The 17,750-nt window shown below is 45.8% G+C and overlaps 1 long non-coding RNA gene across 1 annotated transcript in view; it reads right to left on the bottom strand.

Moving 5' to 3' along the window:
* Positions 1–17,750, bottom strand: part of LOC139831048 (uncharacterized) — a 71,482-nt gene that overhangs the window by 36,333 nt on the left and 17,399 nt on the right. The gene's annotated exons all lie outside the window — the stretch shown is intronic.

The following is a 17,750-nucleotide window of genomic DNA, read 5'->3' as shown; positions in this document are numbered from 1 at the left end:
ACAGCCCAATCAAGACAGAAGAGCTACGCCGACAAGAGACGCCGAGAGATGACCTTCGAGATCGGAGATTTCGTGTATCTCAAAGTGTCCCCTCTTAAAGGAATGCAGAGATTTCAGCTTAGAGGAAAGCTCGCACCCCGATATGTCGGACCTTTCAAGGTCCTGAGTCGCCGAGGAGAAGTATCCTATCAGCTGGAGATTCTGGGAAGAAATGTCAGCGGTGCACAATGTGTTTCACATCTCGCTACTCCGGAAGTGTTTAGAAGTGCCTGAGAAGACCGAAGTTTTCAAGAACATCGACCATCGAGCGGTGGATATCAACTCAGATCTGACATACCGCGAAGTACCTATTCGCATCCTGGAAGAAGCTTTCAGAACCACCCGTACCCGAAGTATCAAGTTTCTGAAGATCCAATGGAGCAATCACACCGAAGAAGAAGCCACTTGGGAGAGAGAAGACTTTATGAGGACTGAGTACCTAGATCTCTTTAGTACCTAGTTTTCTCAGATCTCGGGACGAGATCTTTTGTAAGGGGGAAGGGTTTGTAACATCCCAAGTTTCAACAATAATAAACAAGAAAGAGAAATTCCCCAAACCCAAAATTTGCAATTAACAAAAAACTTTTTCTATGCATATAGTGCCACATATAGATATATGCATTTGAGTGATATTCTTTTGTGCAATTGCCATGATGAGTGTTAGTATGTTTAAACATTGCTATGTGAACCCTAAGCAAGATCACTAAACCCTAATTTGAGGGGAAATGGAGAAAATGAGAAAAACTCATTTTCCACTTACATACACTTTATGCAATTTGGCAAATCTTCAACCAAGGCCAAGATTGCTTGCTCCCTTGCTTCTAAAATACTTCAATGTGATAAACTAACACAATTGCACCCTTGAACCAAGAATCAAATGCAAAGAAATCAAAAATCCTACATGCTTATGATAATGGTCACTTCTCCCCAATATAATTTCTTCACCTCTTTACCCCCCTGGTTTTATCTTTTCTTGAACTAAACTTGGTCAACCAAAGACATGTCATCCAAGACCATGTCAAGGTGAGCAACTTTGATGTTGACCACCATGGCTAGAGTTGACTAGGTTGACCAGAATAAAAGTGACAAGAGGGGATGCTGAAATAAAGTGAAGATCATGTCACTTTTGACATTTTGCAAAACATTTCCAAATTGAGTGCCACCACCACCAATACATCACATTATTTATATAAATGAGATTCACCAAAAAGTTTTCCAAAATTCAAAAGAAAAGTTCATGCGGCCATTGTGTCGAACAGGTGGCAGGCATCTTTTCCAATTTGAGACACGCACTATTACACACTGGTTTCTTCCCTAAACCCCTTTAATTCTTGATCATTGCACCCTCTTACAACCCCTGCTTCACCCCAGTACCTTGCTTGATCGATTAAAGTGAGAGGAGAGGGAAAGAAAACCTAGTCTAATGCACACCGTGGCCATGCCGGCCACCTTTGGCATCTCCACCACTAGCCACCATTTCAACCCATGCCCTTGTCCTGGAGCCTCTCTGACACTCAAGGAATCGAATGGTACAAGCCCCTGCAACGCCACGGCTCGGCGTTGGCCGGAACGCCCGCATCCAGAACCTTGCCAGCACGCGCCCGTGCACGCGGTGAGCGCGCACTGGCAGCGCCAGGACGCCGTGCACTCGATCGCCACAGTCCTCGCCCTGCATCCCTACCGCGGCGTTGAGCAGCTACTCCCCGCCCTCTACACGCTAGACGAGCGCCTGTGCCTGCCCTGCACCGTCGCCGTCGTCCTCGACCAAATGATGCCGCGCGCCCAGTGACAGACTTTGCAAAAGCTCGAGCAATCCCGTCGCACTTTCTCTGCGCCAGCTAGCCGTTGAGCATCGCCAGGACGACGCCTACACGCTGCCGTCCTCGCCTTGCCCTTTCGACCACCGTAGACGCCGCGCCATGGACGCCCCTTCGCAGCACCCCGCGGCATCCTCCATCCGCTATAAATAGGGGAGCTCTGAGCTCCATTTCTTCACACAACTTGCTCCCCTCCCTTCTCTGAACAAGCTCCCCACCTCAATTTAGCACCACCTCGCCGGAGCAGAAGCAATCGGGAGCTGAGGTCCGCTGGAGCCCGCGGAAGCTCTGCTTCGATTGGCGCTTCCCCGAGCGCCGCCGCTGCTCCCAAGCTCTTCCTCATCTACTTCCACTTCTCCGCGCATACTGCCCGACCCCTGCACCGGCCTGGTACGCCCTCCGACCCCCTAGGCTCGCCGCCAGGGAGCCCGCTGCTCGTCGGAGAAGACGACGTTCACACGCCGTCGGATCCTAGTCTAATCCTACGGCCTAACGCGCGCGTACCGCTTCGGCGTTTAAAGAGGCGCCGACAGGTGGCCCCCACCTTGTCAGCGCGGCCCGAGCGCACCAGATGCGTGTTGGGCTGCGAAGTGGGTTTTTAAACCATTTCGGCCCAGTAACATTTCCCGCCTAAGCCCAGAAATTCAAATCTAGTTTAACCTTTATTCAAATTTGCTCTGCTGAGTGTTTAGTAAATTTTGAATAGTTTGATTTCTGCCAAACCAAATTTAGCAAACTCTATACCGTTGGAAAGCCCATGAATTTATCTATCCAATGCCACTGGCCCCATCTCCATTTTCTTTGTAGATTTAATTTGACAAAAAAGACAAGACAGGGACTTTTGAACATTCAAACTTTATTTAAAATTCAACCAGAATAGATTTTGAAGTAATTCCAATTCTAATAAATCACAAATGATGTCCTCTAATTGGTTATGCAATAACATAGCCCTGTTGTTTGTATGATCATGGACTAGATCAAATAAAATGGCTATGTAGTCCTTTCTAGAGCATTTTAAAGTGGAATTCAAACTCAACCCTAATATGAGAGTCACCTCTCATTTAAATTTTGATCCTAAGTACTAATAACCAGGGGGAATGACTTAGGCTAATGAACCCTTGAGAATTATTACTTAGAGATTTAATTCATTTAAATGTTAAGTTTTAAAACTATGTGGAGTGTAGCACTTCAATTAAATTGTACTCACATATAATAGATATGAAATGTTGACTTTGGGTCAACCTATATTTCATACCTTATTATTATATGAAGAGATTAAATCTTAATAAGAGGTAATGAAAAGAAATGATTTTCTCTTAAAGACCTACATACCAAATTTAAGAAATAGGAATAATGAGAGGAAAGTATTTTCTTTCAAATGAAGACTAAGCAATTAATCCACCATGCCATGCTTGATTTATACTAGGACTAGTGTGTGAACCCTTTTGAGTGTTTCTAGTTTAGTATGTGAGCTTGGTTTAGTATTTATACCTCGTATTCGTATATAGACGCTAGTAACGAGGAATACCAAGAGGAGGAGGGCTACTCTCAGGAAGAAGAAGAGAACTTCGATAACTACCCAGCTCAAGGCAAGCTAACCCTTGCTAAACACAAGTGCTTAGCTCTACAAGAGCAAAGGCACCATCACACTTTACTTTTATGTATTACCTATCCCATGTTTTTACTTACATTTACTTTTGCTTATTTATTTCAAAGTATCTTTTTGATTTATGATTCACTTGGTCTAGAGTAGACAAATACTTGGAATAGATTAGCACCACTCAAAGCTAGATAGCACCCCTCATATAGTTGCTAGTGCTAATCAATTAAAATTGACTACTCTAGATGGGAACATGGTGAAGTGAAATGACTTTGAAAGAAAGTAAAGTGGAGGTTTTTGAACAAGAGAAGATGGTGATTTTTGATAAAATGGATGATTGGGTTTGAATGCGATACCCTTCCAATTATACAAGTACCCCCACAATACCTGATTATGGGTAGGGCTTAACTAGAAACTTGTGTATTTTAGTATGGGTTCCCTCTGAACAAACATCATAGGGGTTACGCTGCGGCTGCCTCCGTTAAGTGTGGATTGATGTTGAAATGAGGTGAATGTACGGCCCAAGCCCTGTGCAGTTCCCGGGTTAACTGCGGTTTCCACCGGGAGGCCAAGCTCATGGGGAGAGGTGCTCATACTAGCATATATAAGTGAAAAGTTTCGATTGATGATCCGCGTACTGTGTTACGATGATTCGGGGTTATCCTCGACGGATGAAATCAAAAGTTGTGGCACAAGAGTACAACCTCTGCAGAGTGTTAAACCTATTCGAATAGCCGTGTCCACGGTTACGGACGATTGGAAAGGCCATACTATCTCCGTTATCTTTAAAAGGTTTTGGTTCTAGAGATGAATGGTGGATTGAAAGGTGACATTATGGTGAACCATAATGAGTTGTGGGAATGACACTAATGTTCCCACTTGAGTTAGTCTAGCACATGATTTAGGCTTTTACCAAAGATTTATGAAACTAAAACTTGGCTTTATGCAAATAAACCTAGAGCTTAGCACCCCCTTACACTTAATGAGGATTTATCTTAGAGTTAGTTTGCGAGTACTTTAAAAGTACTCATGGCTTTGCCCTGGCTATTCAAATGCCAGACTATGAAGGAGAGCACCAGTATCAGGATGACGGACAACAGGACGTCTACGATAACTAGGATCATCTTCTAACGTCAAGCGTTGCCTGTGGACTAGATCGTCCACTACTACTTCGCTTCCGCTACTATTTGTGATGTTGAACAATATATTCGTGTAATATTGGATCATGTGATCTATGGTTGTAAGACAATATGTGTTGTAATAAATGATGACTCTATGCTACTTACTATTATGTCTCGCAAAAACATTATTCCTAGGATTGCGATGTACGGCATAATAGGCATCTGGACTTAAAAATCCGGGTGTTGACAGTAAGTGCACTCCACCATGTTAACGGCGGGAAAGGGGTGGGTGTCGACCTTCATGGCGTACTGGTTGAAAATCAGACGTCCTTGTTCTATCGCCATTTGGATCTGCTGACGCCACACCCTACAGTCGTTGGTGGCATGGGAGAGCGAGTTATGCCATTTGCAGTATGGCTTTCCGTTCAGCTCCTGTACCGTGGGGAATTTGAGACCTTCGGGTATCTTCAACTGCTTCTCCTTGAGTAGGAGGTCGAAGATTTGCTCAGTTTTGGTCACGTCAAAATCAAACCCTCTGGGCGGACCTGGTGGCTTAACCCATTTGCAGGACACGGGGGTTGCCCCCCGAGTCCATTCAGCCACTGCTACCTCTTGATCTCCCGCAGAGCCTTCGTCTTCATCTGCCTCAACCAGGACTACCGCACGCTTGAATTTGTCCTGGTACAAGTCCGGATGGCGCTGTTCGTATGCTGACAATTTCTGAACCATGTGCGCCAGTGAAGGGTAGTCTGCTTGGGAGGCCATGTCTTTGACTTGTGAGGCAAGGCCCACCACTGCCAACTCGACTGCTTCTTTTTCAGTCACACGAGCCGAATAGCATCGGTTCCTTAGATTTCTGAAGCGCTGGATGTATTCCGGCACGGTTTCTCCACGCTTCTGACGTATTTGAGCTAGATCGGCAATGCCAGCTTCGGAAGCTTCTGAGTGAAACTGCATATGGAACTGTTCTTCCAGCTGCTTCCAAGTCCGGATCGAGTCCGGTGGCAACGAAGTGTACCACCCGAAAGCCGATCCCGTGAGGGACTGTGCGAAGAACCTCACGCGCAGTGGATCCGACTCTGAGGCCGTTCCTAGCTGTGCCAAATATCGGCTCACATGCTCGATGGAGCTGGAACCATCTGATCCGCTGAACTTGGAGAAGTCAGGGAGCCGATACTTGGGTGGTAGCGGGACCAACTCGTATTCATCGGGGTACGGCTTGGAATAGCCGATTGTCCTCCTTTTCGGCACCATGCCGAATTGGTCCCGCAGGATCGTGCTGATCTGATCCGCGGTGCTGGCTGTAGGAGTCGAACTCTGAAGATTCGCCGGGGTGGCATACTTAGTCAGCCATGCTTGCTTTTCCAGCTCTGAGCCAACTGCAGGAGCTGAGCTCTGGAGGTTCGTCGGGGTGGCATATTTAGCTAGCCACGTCTGCTTCTCAAGATCTGTCGCTGACGTTCCTCCTGCTTTCCCAGAAGTCCCTGATGTTGCGGCCTGGTTTGTGAGTGCCCAGTTACCGCAGTCTGGCACGTATGTGCACATGTACCCGTGAGGGATCTCCTTAGGCGCCTCATGCAAGAACTGGCAGTCACTAGGGTCACCACCGATCTTGTAGACGACGAATGCCGGTGAATTCGGCACTTCTGGTGCTGCCAACGCAAATGGCAGCGGTGGACGGGACTGGAGTGGCATCTCTCCTTGGTGTGTCCCGAGAGCTGGTCCTGACGGAGAGTACTGGTGCCTCATGATCTCCTGGATCACCCGGAGAGCGACACGCTCCAAAGTGTTCACCAGGTTCTCAGAGTGGCGGTGCAGCGAGTGAGCCACCATGTAGTTGATCTCCTGACGTAGGGACCTGGTGCGTTCTTCTGACGGGGCAGAGAGGTCTATCCCATCGAGCGCACCATCAGGCGAGAACCCCTTCCACCTGATGCCATGTGAACGGGTTCTGTGAAAAGAGCCGATGAGGTCGGCTTCGAGGATTGCTTTGACCTCGTCATACTTCTTCTTGAGCTCGTCGGTCAGATCCTCGTACGTGACTGGAGTGTCGTCCGCCATCTCAGATGTAGATGGCGATGTGGTTGATGACGAAGCTTGTCCCACCGGGCGTGCCAGAATGTGTTGCGGTCAGAAACCCACTGGCGAGCAGCGACGGGCAACACAGTAGAGCCGGGAACAACTTAGGGCTGCGGCTGGCCCTGGTCCCTCCGAGCGACGGCCCGCAAATCCTCTGGAGCACACGTCCGATGCTGGTGCAAGGGCGTGCCACCTGACCTATACCTGGTCAGGAAGGTGATGGAGATGCCTCGCTTAGTTTCCTGCATAGCATACACGTAAACATTAAATACGAGCCTCGATCGGCTCTCAGGTTATCCTGTGAATCGGCTCAAAGAGCCGATCCACCCATGATTCGTACGAGGTGCACGAATATATGGTGGTCCTGCTTGATCAAGATAAAGCTAAAGCGATCTACGACGATTTAGGGTTTTCACCGCATAATCGGATCATCCTACCCACGATTGGGCCTCGCGGTCACGTACGGTGATCGTAAGCCGGTCCTAGACAAGGCCTAAAAACCAACACGAGGTTGATCCTCGGAACATCCTGTCTAGGGCTAGCAAACGACACCCTACGCGTCGCTGGATCCTCCAACCCTTTGTAAGGCCTAACTATTGCAGATATTAAACTAATCCTTGAAGAACAAGGAGCAACCGTAACGGATCGGATCTACTAAATAATGATCAAGCGGGGTGCCGCCCCTACACCTAAGATAGGTGTAAGGGCGGCTAGATGTATAAGGGTTGCACTACGACAGCATATGATACGAAGAACAATGCTAACCCTAACACATCTAAGATAACTACGTTGCTCGCCATCAAAAGGCTTCAAAGATTTAGCAACGCATGAACAACAAAGAAGCTTATGCTGCCTAGATCGCAAGATGCGATCTAGGCAGCATGATGCTTACCGGTAGAAACCCTCGAGACGAAGGAGTTGGCGATGCGCCGAGATTGATTTGTGGTGAACGTTGGTTGTTGTTTATTCCATAAACCCTAGATACATATTTATAGTCCATGGGACTTTCTAACGTGGGAATAATCCCCACCGTGCACGAGACAAACTCTACCTAACCGACACGTATCCTACTATATTACAGATACACGGGCCAACTAGCCCAAACTTTGCATACAAGGCCGATTCACGTCTTTCTTCCATGTATATTCTTCAAATCCATCCTGATCGCAGCCCACCTCTGACTCGGTCAAACTCTGGTGATAACACGAATATGATTTGATTCCACTGCCACCCAAGTATCGGCTCCCTGAGTTCTCAAAGTTCAATGGATCAGAAGGGTCTAGTTCAATTGAGCATGTGAGCCGATATTTGGCACAGTTGGGCATGATTTCAGCATCAGACCCGTTACGTGTGAGGTTTTTTGCGCAATCTCTCACGGGACCAGCTTTTGGGTGGTACACCTCGTTGCCACCAGATTCAGTCCGGGCGTGGAAGCAGCTGGAAGAGCAGTTTCATATTCAATATCACTCAGAAGCTACCGAGGCTGGCATTGCCGATCTGGCGCAGGTGCGGCAGAAGCGGGGAGAAACGGTGTCAGAATACATTCAGCGTTTCAGGACTGTCAAGAACCGATGTTATTCGGCTCGTTTAAATGAGAAAGAAGCAGTTGAACTGGCAGTGCTGGGCCTCGCTGCGCCGATCAAGGATCTGGCTTTCCAAGCGGAATACAATTCACTGGCGCACATGGCCCAGAAATTAACATTGTATGAGCAGCGTCACCCAGAATTGTACCAAGACAAGTTCAAACGCCCGATAGGCCTGGTCGAGACAGAAGAAGTTGGGGACTCTGCAGAAGACCAGGAGGTAGCCGTGGCTGAATGGGCTCGGGGGACAAATCTCGTGTCCTGCAAATGGGTGAAACAACAAGGGCCTGCAAAAGGGTTTGACTTCGATATAAGCAAAGCTGAGCAGATATTTGATTTATTGTTTAAGGAAAAACAGCTGAAGTTACCCGAAGGCCATAAAATCCCTATGGCGCAAGAGATAAACGGAAGACCATACTGCAAGTGGCATCACTCGTTCACCCATATCACCAATGACTGCAAAGAGTTGCATCGGCAGATCCAAATGGCGATAGAACAAGGCCGTCTGATCTTTGGTCAGTTTGCCATCAAAGTGGACACGCAACCGTTTCCTGGCGTCAACATGGTGGAATGCAATCACTCCGCGAGGCGTCAGCCAGATTTCTCGTTCGATATTAACATGGCAGGGCCTGTATACCACCATGGCGGGGATAAAGAAGAAAGCGGTCACTCCTGTGGCAAGGAAAAGGAGGAGGCCGGCCCACGCGATCGGCCCCGATATGACGACAAACGGTACATCACCGAGGAACAAGTGAGAAACGTGCGGTATCAGCGACCGCTCTCCGCGCATCTCCTCAAGAAATATGAGTGTCAGTACGACCGACGCCGGCGGTACGACACAGATGACGAAAGATATCGTCGGTCTGATAAAGACAACAGAAAATATCGTCGGTATGATAGAGACGACGAAGGATATGAGCGCTGCGCTAAGGGGAAGTCAAGAGAGCAGGAAGACATGGACAGACACTGGGATTGTCCTTTCTTTAAGCACTGCTGGGATTCAGGAATGAGCCGATTGCCTACAATCGACAACTGCCCGGAATGCAGACAACAGAAGGAGGACACCGGTGAGGTTTCAGTGTTCAAGCGTCTAGGGCCTCTCCCATCTCAGAACAGACGAGCTGAGTCATCTCGAGAGGAAGATTTCGAGGAGTCAGAAGATGAAGAAGAAGACAGATACCACCGGCCGAGGTGGTGCCCTGATGGACTCAGTCACTCCCAAAAGCGTAGGGTTCAACGGCTACGAAGCTTGAAGGAAGCCGAGGCGCAATACCTGCACATGTTGAGGAAAGCGCGGCCCGATCTGGCCGTGAAAATTTAGCGAACTTTGGACGCGGAGAGTCGTCCATAGAAGAAAGAATGGCGCCCCAAACAAATGAAAGCCGATGAGAAGGCATCGGCTGGCACAAATATGGTGTTCATACTTCCGTCGGAGTTTTGTGCTCCAAGAAATGAAGAAGCGCCGGTAGCACAGTTTGACTGCGGCCCAGGACCAGTTATCTTTGAAAAGCCCCGAGAGAAGAGCTACAAGCATTTGAAGGCCCTGTACCTAAGAGGTTATATCAACGGGAAGCCTGTCAGCAAGATGTTGGTTGACATGGGAGCGGCAGTCAATATAATGCCATACTCCATGCTACGTCGTTTGGGACGCTCAAGCGCAGATCTGATCAAAACCAACGTCACACTAAGCGACTTCAACGGCCAAGCATCAGAAACGCAAGGCGTTCTGAACGTGGATCTAACCGTGGGCCGAAAAACCATCCCTACGTCATTCTTCATCGTCGACAGCAAAAGCACCTACGCTGTCCTGCTAGGGAGGGATTGGATTCACGCCAACTGCTGCATTCCATCCACAATGCACCAATGCCTGATACAGTGGGATGGAGATGAAGTGGAGGTCGTTCATGCAGACGACTCGGTCGAGATCTCAATAGCTGGCATGAATATTTGGGACGCAGATGACCAAGAGCCGATCTCTGGAGTCAGTTTGGACGACTGTGAGCGCATCGAAGCTACAAAAAACGGGGTGAGGCTGGTCTTATCCACTGGCCTGACAGAGTAGCAAGAGCAATAGACGTACGTGGCAAGGCCGATCCCTGCGATCGGCCCCAAAAAAATAAAAAGCAATGATCTCACCTCAAGCATGTCACGTAGTCGTAGAAGGGAGACTCACTCCCGTAGTACGGCACAAATAAGTTGTAAACCTTCATTGAGCAATGCAATCAAAATGGGGGCCGATTCCAGCAATCGGCCCAAATTATTCTTATCATACGTTTTACCTGTGTTCAGCATCGATCTAGCAGGCGACGGGAAGTTAGGGTATGGGTTTACATTGGCTGATGAGCTAGAAGAGATTGACATTGGTCCTGGGGATAAGCCATGACCAACATTTATCAGCAAAAAGTTAGATCCGCATCTGAGGGACCTGATGATAGCTCTGTTGAAAGAATACCCAGATTGCTTTGCTTGGGATTACACAGAGATGCCCGGGTTAGACAGGAGCATCATTGAGCATCGGCTCCCTCTTAAGAAAGGATTTCGGCCGTTCCAGCAGCGAGCACGACAGTTGAAGGCTGAAATTTTAGAAGAAGTTAAGAAAGAGATCGAGAAAATGTTGAACACCGGGTTCATCAGGCCATGCAGGTACGCTGAGTGGATTTCTAGTATCGTGCCTGTACAGAAAAAGGACAACCGATGGCGCGTCGCCATAGATTTTCGGGATCTCAATAGAGCCACTCCAAAGGATGAGTATCCAATGCCGGTAGCAGAGACACTGATCAATGCAGCTACTGGTCATAAGGTTCTAAGTTTCATGAATGGCAATGCCGGTTACAACCAAATTTTCATGGCTCCGGAAGATATACACAAGACTGCATTCAGAGTACCAGGCTCAGTGGGCTTGTTTGAATATGTAGTCATGACATTCGGACTGAAAAATGCCGGCGCAACATACCAAAGAGCCATGAATTATATCTTTCATGATCTGATCGGCGAGTTGGTGCAAATTTACATTGATGACGTGGTGGTCAAGTCTGTTTCATTAGAAGGGCACTTGGAGGATCTGCGACGCATCCTGGACCGAACCAGAAAATTCGGGCTAAGAATGAATCCGAAGAAGTGTGCTTTTGGTGTAACGGCCGGTCAGTTCTTGGGTTTCTTGGTTCACGAACGCGGAATTGAGATCGGTCTTAAAAGTCAGGAGGCAGTGCGAACGATGCAGCCACCTACCACGAAGAAGGAACTCCAGTGTCTCATCGGCAAAATCAATTTCGTCAGAAGGTTCATCTCCAATCTGTCTGGGCGAATCGAGCCGTTCATGGGACTGGTGAAAATAAAATCTGATGACGAGTTTCGCTGGGGGGGCAGAGCAACAGCGGGCATTTGACGAGATTAAAGAGTATCTAACGAAGCCGCATGTGTTAGTTCTGCCCCAGCAAGACAGACCATTCTATATTTACTTGTCAGTAGCTGACACTTCCATCGCCTCAGTGGTGGTGCAACTTTATGATGGTCTGGAGAGAGTTGCTTTCTACCTCAGCAGAAGGATGTTGGATGCAGAAACTAGGTACCCTGAGATCGAAAAGTTGTGCCTCTGCCTATTTTTTACCTGCACCAAGCTTCGTCACATCTTGCTGTCAGCGGAAATTGTCATCATATGCAAATCAGATGTCATCAAACATATGCTGTCGGCTCCTGTATTGAAAGGCCGACTCGGTAAGTGGATGTTTGCATTATCGGAATTTGATCTCCGGTATCAGCCTGCGAAAGCAGTCAAGGGACAAGCGTTGGCCGATCTTATTGCTGAACGAATCAACACTGATATAGCAGCACTGTCTGTGCGTGCATGGGCCATGTTTTTCGATGGATCGGCTTGTGATGATGGTTGCGGCATCGGCATTCTACTCGTGTCGCCTCGGGGGGCAACATATTCCTTCTCCATCAGGCTACCTACCCCTTGCACCAACAATGTTGCTGAGTGATACGTCTCCGACGTATCGATAATTTCTTATGTTCCATGCCACATTATTGATGATATCTACATGTTTTATGCATACTTTACATCATATTTATGCATTTTCTGGAACTAACCTATTAACGAGATGCCGAAGAGCCCGTTGCTGTTTTCTGCTGTTTTTGGTTTCAGAAATCCTAGTAAGGAAATATTCTCGGAATTGGACGAAATCAACGCCCAGGGGCCTATTTTCACACAAAGCTTCCAGAAGACCGAAGAGTCAATGAAGTGGGGCCACGAGGCAGCCAGAGGCTAGGGCGGCGCGGCCCCACCCTTGGCCGCGCCGACCTGTCTCCTGGGCCCCTCGTGACGCCCCCTGACCTGCCCTTCCGCCTACAAATAGCCTTCGTCGCGAAACCCCCAGTACCGAGAGCCACGATACGGAAAACCTTCCAGAGACGCCGCCGCCGCCAATCCCATCTCGGGGGATTCAGGAGATCGCCTCCGGCACCCTGCTGGAGAGGGGAATCATCTCCCGGAGGACTCTACACCGCCATGGTCGCCTCCGGAGTGATGAGTGAGTAGTCTACCCCTGGACTATGGGTCCATAGCAGTAGCTAGATGGTTGTCTTCTCCTCATTATGCTTCATTGTCGGATCTTGTGAGCTGCCGAATATGATCAAGGTCATCTATCTGTAATGCTATATGTTGTGTTTGTTGGGATCCGATGAATAGAGAATACTATGTTATATTGATTATCAATTTATATCTATGTGTTGTTTATGATCTTGCATGCTCTCCGTTATTAGTAGAGGCTCTGGCCAAGTTTTTGCTAGTAACTCCAAGAGGGGGTATTTATGCTCGATAGTGGGTTCATGTCTCCGTGAATGCAGGGAGTGACAGAAACCTCTAAGGTTATGGATGTGCTGTTGCCACTAGGGATAAAACATTGATGCTATGTCCGAGGATGTAGTTATTGATTACATTACGCGCAATACTTAATGCAATTGTCTGTTGTTAGCAACTTAATACTGGAAGGGGTTCGGATGATAACCTGAAGGTGGACTTTTTAGGCATAGATGCATGCTGGATAGCGGTCTATGTACTTTGTCGTAATGCCTAATTCAATCTCACTATACTCATCATAATATGTATGTGCATGGTCATGCCCTCTCTATTTGTCAATTGCCCAACTGTAATTTGTTCACCCAACATGCTATTTATCTTATGGGAGAGACACCTCTAGTGAACTGTGGACCCCGGTCCAATTCTCTATACTGAAATACAATCTACTGCAATACTTGTTCTCTTGTTTTTCGCAAACAATCATCTTCCACACTATACATCTAATCCTTTGTTACAGCAAGCCGGTGAGATTGACAACCTCGTTGTTTCGTTGGGGCAAAGTACTTGGTTTGTGTTGTGCAGGTTCCACGTTGGCGCCGGAATCCCTGGTGTTGCGCCGCACTACATCTCGCCGCCATCAACCTTCACGTGCTTCTTGACTCCTACTGGTTCGATAAACCTTGGTTTCTTACTGAGGGAAACTTGCCGCTGTACGCATCACACCTTCCTCTTGGGGTTCCCAACGGACGCGTGTCGAACGGAAAGACAATATGTCAACCACGCGCATCAAGCAAATTTCTGGCGCCGTTGCCGGGGAGATCAAGACACGCTGCAAGGGGAGTCTCCACATCCCAATCTCTTTACTTTGTTTTTGTCTTGCTTTACTTTATTTACTTATTTGTTTGCTGCATTAAATCAAAATACAAAAAAATTAGTTGCTAGTTTTACTTTATTTACTATCTTGTTTGCTATATCAAAAACACAAAAAAATTAGTTACTTGCATTTACTTTATCTAGTTTGCTTTATTTACTATTGCTAAAATAAGTAATCCTGAAGTTGAAGTTCGTTCGTTTAAGCAACAAGGGGGAGAATGTTTAAGAGATGCTTGGTATAGAATTAGTGATGCCCATAATAGGTGCATTAAGAAACACTCCACCACTATCTTACTCAGGAATTTTTATGTTGGTATCTCTAGCTGGAATAGGTATGTTCTTGATTGTCTCGCGGGAGGTAACTTCCTAAGTACTCCTGCTTTAGAAGCTAGTTGCATTATTGAGAGTCTATTTGGAATACCACCTGTTAATGAAGTTAAAATTGAAACCTCTCTTGAAGATGTCATGAAAAAGTTGGAAACCATAGAGAAAATTTTTCCAAGTGTTGAAACTAAATTGGAAATGTTACTTGATAAAACTGATGAACTTGACAAATCCTTAGGAGGAATTGATGAAAGAATTAGTGTCCTAGGAACTTGTGTTGTCCATGATAATCAAATCAATAGGATTGGCGAACTTGAAAAAGCTATGGGAACCTTGGGTTCAACTTTTTCTTCTCTTAATATAAGGAGAAAGCTTATGTGGGTAAGGAGCAAAAGTTTATGTATGTCTCTAAAGTGCCTAAACCAAAAAAATATTATTATAAGCCTAAAATTCACAAAGCCCTTAGTACCACTACAGATGGGGGAGCTTATGGTATCGATGCTTCATCTCTTGATAATACTTGATATACACTTTCTGCGCCTAGCTGAAAGGCGTTAAAGAAAAGCGCTTATGGGAGACAACCCATGTTTTTTTACTACAGTATTTTGTTTTATATTTGAGTCTTGGAAGTTGTTTACTACTGTAGCAACCTCTCCTTATCTTAGTTTAGTGTTTTGTTGTGCCAAGTAAAGTCGTTGATAGTAAGGTTCATACTAGATTTGGATTACTGCGCAGAAACAGATTTCTTTGCTGTCACGAATCTGGGCAAAATTCTCTGTATGTAACTCAGAAAATTATGCCAATTTACGTGAGTGATCCTCAGATATGTACGCAACTTTCATTCAATTTGAGAATTTTCATTTGAGCAAGTCTGGTGCCTCAATATAATTCGTCATTACGAACTGTTCTGTTTTGACAGATTCTGCCTTTTATTTCGCATTGCCTGTTTTGATATGTTCGATGGATATTTTGATTCCATTGACTTTCAGTAGCTTTGTGCAATGTCCAGAAGTGTTAAGAATGATTATATCACCTCTGAACATGTATATTTTGATTGTGCACTAACTCTCTAATGAGTTGTTTTGAGTTTGGTGTGGAGGAAGTTTTCAAGGATCAAGAGAGGGAGATGATACAACATGATCAACGAGAGTGAAAGCTCTAAGCTTGGGGATGCCCCGGTGGTTCACCCCTGCATATATCAAGAAGACTCAAGCGTCTAAGCTTGGGGATGCCCAAGGCATCCCCTTCTTCATCGATAACATCATCAGGTTCCTCCCCTGAAACTATATTTTTATTTCATCACATCTTATGTGCTTTGCTTGGAGCGTCGGTTTGTTTTTGTTTTTGTTTTGTTTGAATAAAATGGATCCTAGCATTCATTGTGTGGGAGAGAGACACGCTCCGCTGTTGCATATGGACAAGTATGTCCTTAGGCTTTACTCATAATATTCATGGCGAAGTTTCTTCTTCGTTAAATTGTTGTATGGTTGGAATTGGAAAATGATACATGTAGTAATTGCTATAATGTCTTGGATAATGTGATACTTGGAAATTGTTGTGCTCATGTTTAAGCTCTTGCATCATATACTTTGCACCTATTAATGAAGAAATACATAGAGCATGCTAAAATTTGGTTTGCATATTTGGTCTCTCTAAAGTCTAGATAATTTCTATTATTGAGTTTGAACAACATGGAAGACGGTGTAGAGTCTTATAATGTTTACAATATGTCTTTTATGTGAGTTTTGCTGCACCGCTTCATCCTTGTGTTTGTTTCAAATAGCCTTGCTAGCCTAAACCTTGTATCGAGAGGGAATACTTCGCATGCATCCAAAATACTTGAGCCAACCACTATGCCATTTGTGTCCACCATACCTACCTACTACATGGTATTTCTCCGCCATTCCAAAGTAAATTGCTTGAGTGCTACCTTTAAATTTCTATCCTCTACCTTTACAATATATAGCTCATGGGACAAGTAGCCTAAAAACTATTGTGGTATTGAATATGTACTTATGCACTTTATCTCTTATTAAGTTGCTTGTTATGCGATAACCATGTTCCTGGGAACGCCATCAACTACTCTTTGTTGAATATCATGTGAGTTGCTATGCATGTCCGTCTTGTCTGAAGTAAGGGCGATTTACCACCTTTATGGTTAGAGCATGCATATTGTTAGAGAAGAACATTGGGCCGCTAACTAAAGCCATGATCCATGGTGGAAGTTTCAGTTTTGGACAATATCCTCAATCTCATATGAGAAAATTAATTGTTGCTACATGCTTATGCATAAAAGAGGAGTCCATTATCTGTTGTCTATGTTGTCCCGGTATGGATGTCTAAGTTGAGAATAATCAATAGCGAGAAATCCAATGCGAGCTTTCTCCTTAGACCTTTGTACAAGCGTCATAGAGGTACCCCTTTGTGACACTTGGTTAAAACATGTGCATTGCGATAATCCCGGTAATCCAAGCTAATTAGGACAAGGTGCGGGCACTATTAGTATACTATGCATGAGGCTTGCAACTTGTAAGATATAATTTACGTGACACATATGCTTTATTACTACCGTTGACAAAATTGTTTCTTGTTTTCAAAACCAAAGCTCTAGCACAAATATAGCAATCGATGCTTTCCTCTTTGAAGGACCATTCTTTTACTTTTATTGTTGAGTCAGTTCACCTATCTCTCTCCACCTCAAGAAGCAAACACTTGTGTGAACTGTGCATTGATTCCTACATACTTGCATATTGCACTTATTATATTACTTTACATTGACAATATCCATGAGATATACATGTTATACGTTGAAAGCAACCGCTGAAACTTCATCTTCCTTTGTGTTGCTTCAATGCCCTTACTTTGAATTATTGCTTTATGAGTTAACTCTTATGCAAGACTTATTGATGCTTGTCTTGAAGTACTATTCATGAAAAGTCTTTGCTATACGATTCAGTTGTTTACTCATGTCATATACATTGTTTTGATCGCTGCATTCATTACATATGCTTACAATAGTATGATCAAGGTTATGATGGCATGTCACTCCAGAAATTATCTTTGTTATCATTTACCTGCTCGGGACGAGCAGAAACTAAGCTTGGGGATGCTGATACGTCTCCGACGTATCGATAATTTCTTATGTTCCATGCCACATTATTGATGATATCTACATGTTTTATGCATACTTTACATCATATTTATGCATTTTCTGGAACTAACCTATTAACGAGATGCCGAAGAGCCAGTTGCTGTTTTCTGCTGTTTTTGGTTTCAGAAATCCAAGTAAGGAAATATTCTCGGAATTGGACAAAATCAACGCCCAGGGGCCTATTTTCACATGAAGCTTCCAGAAGACCGAAGAGTCAACGAAGTGGGGCCACGAGGCAGCCAGAGGCTAGGGCGGCGCGGCCCCACCGTTGGCCGCGCTGACCTGTCTCCTGGGCCCCTCGTACGCCCCCTGACCTGCCCTTCCGCCTACAAATAGCCTTCGTCGCGAAACCCCCAGTACCGAGA

Source organism: Lolium perenne, chromosome 5 (genome assembly GCF_019359855.2).
Source record: "Lolium perenne isolate Kyuss_39 chromosome 5, Kyuss_2.0, whole genome shotgun sequence".
Lineage (NCBI taxonomy): Eukaryota > Viridiplantae > Streptophyta > Magnoliopsida > Poales > Poaceae > Lolium > Lolium perenne.
The sequence above is the reverse complement of the archived record's forward strand: the minus strand, read 5'-3'. Positions and strand labels throughout refer to the sequence as shown.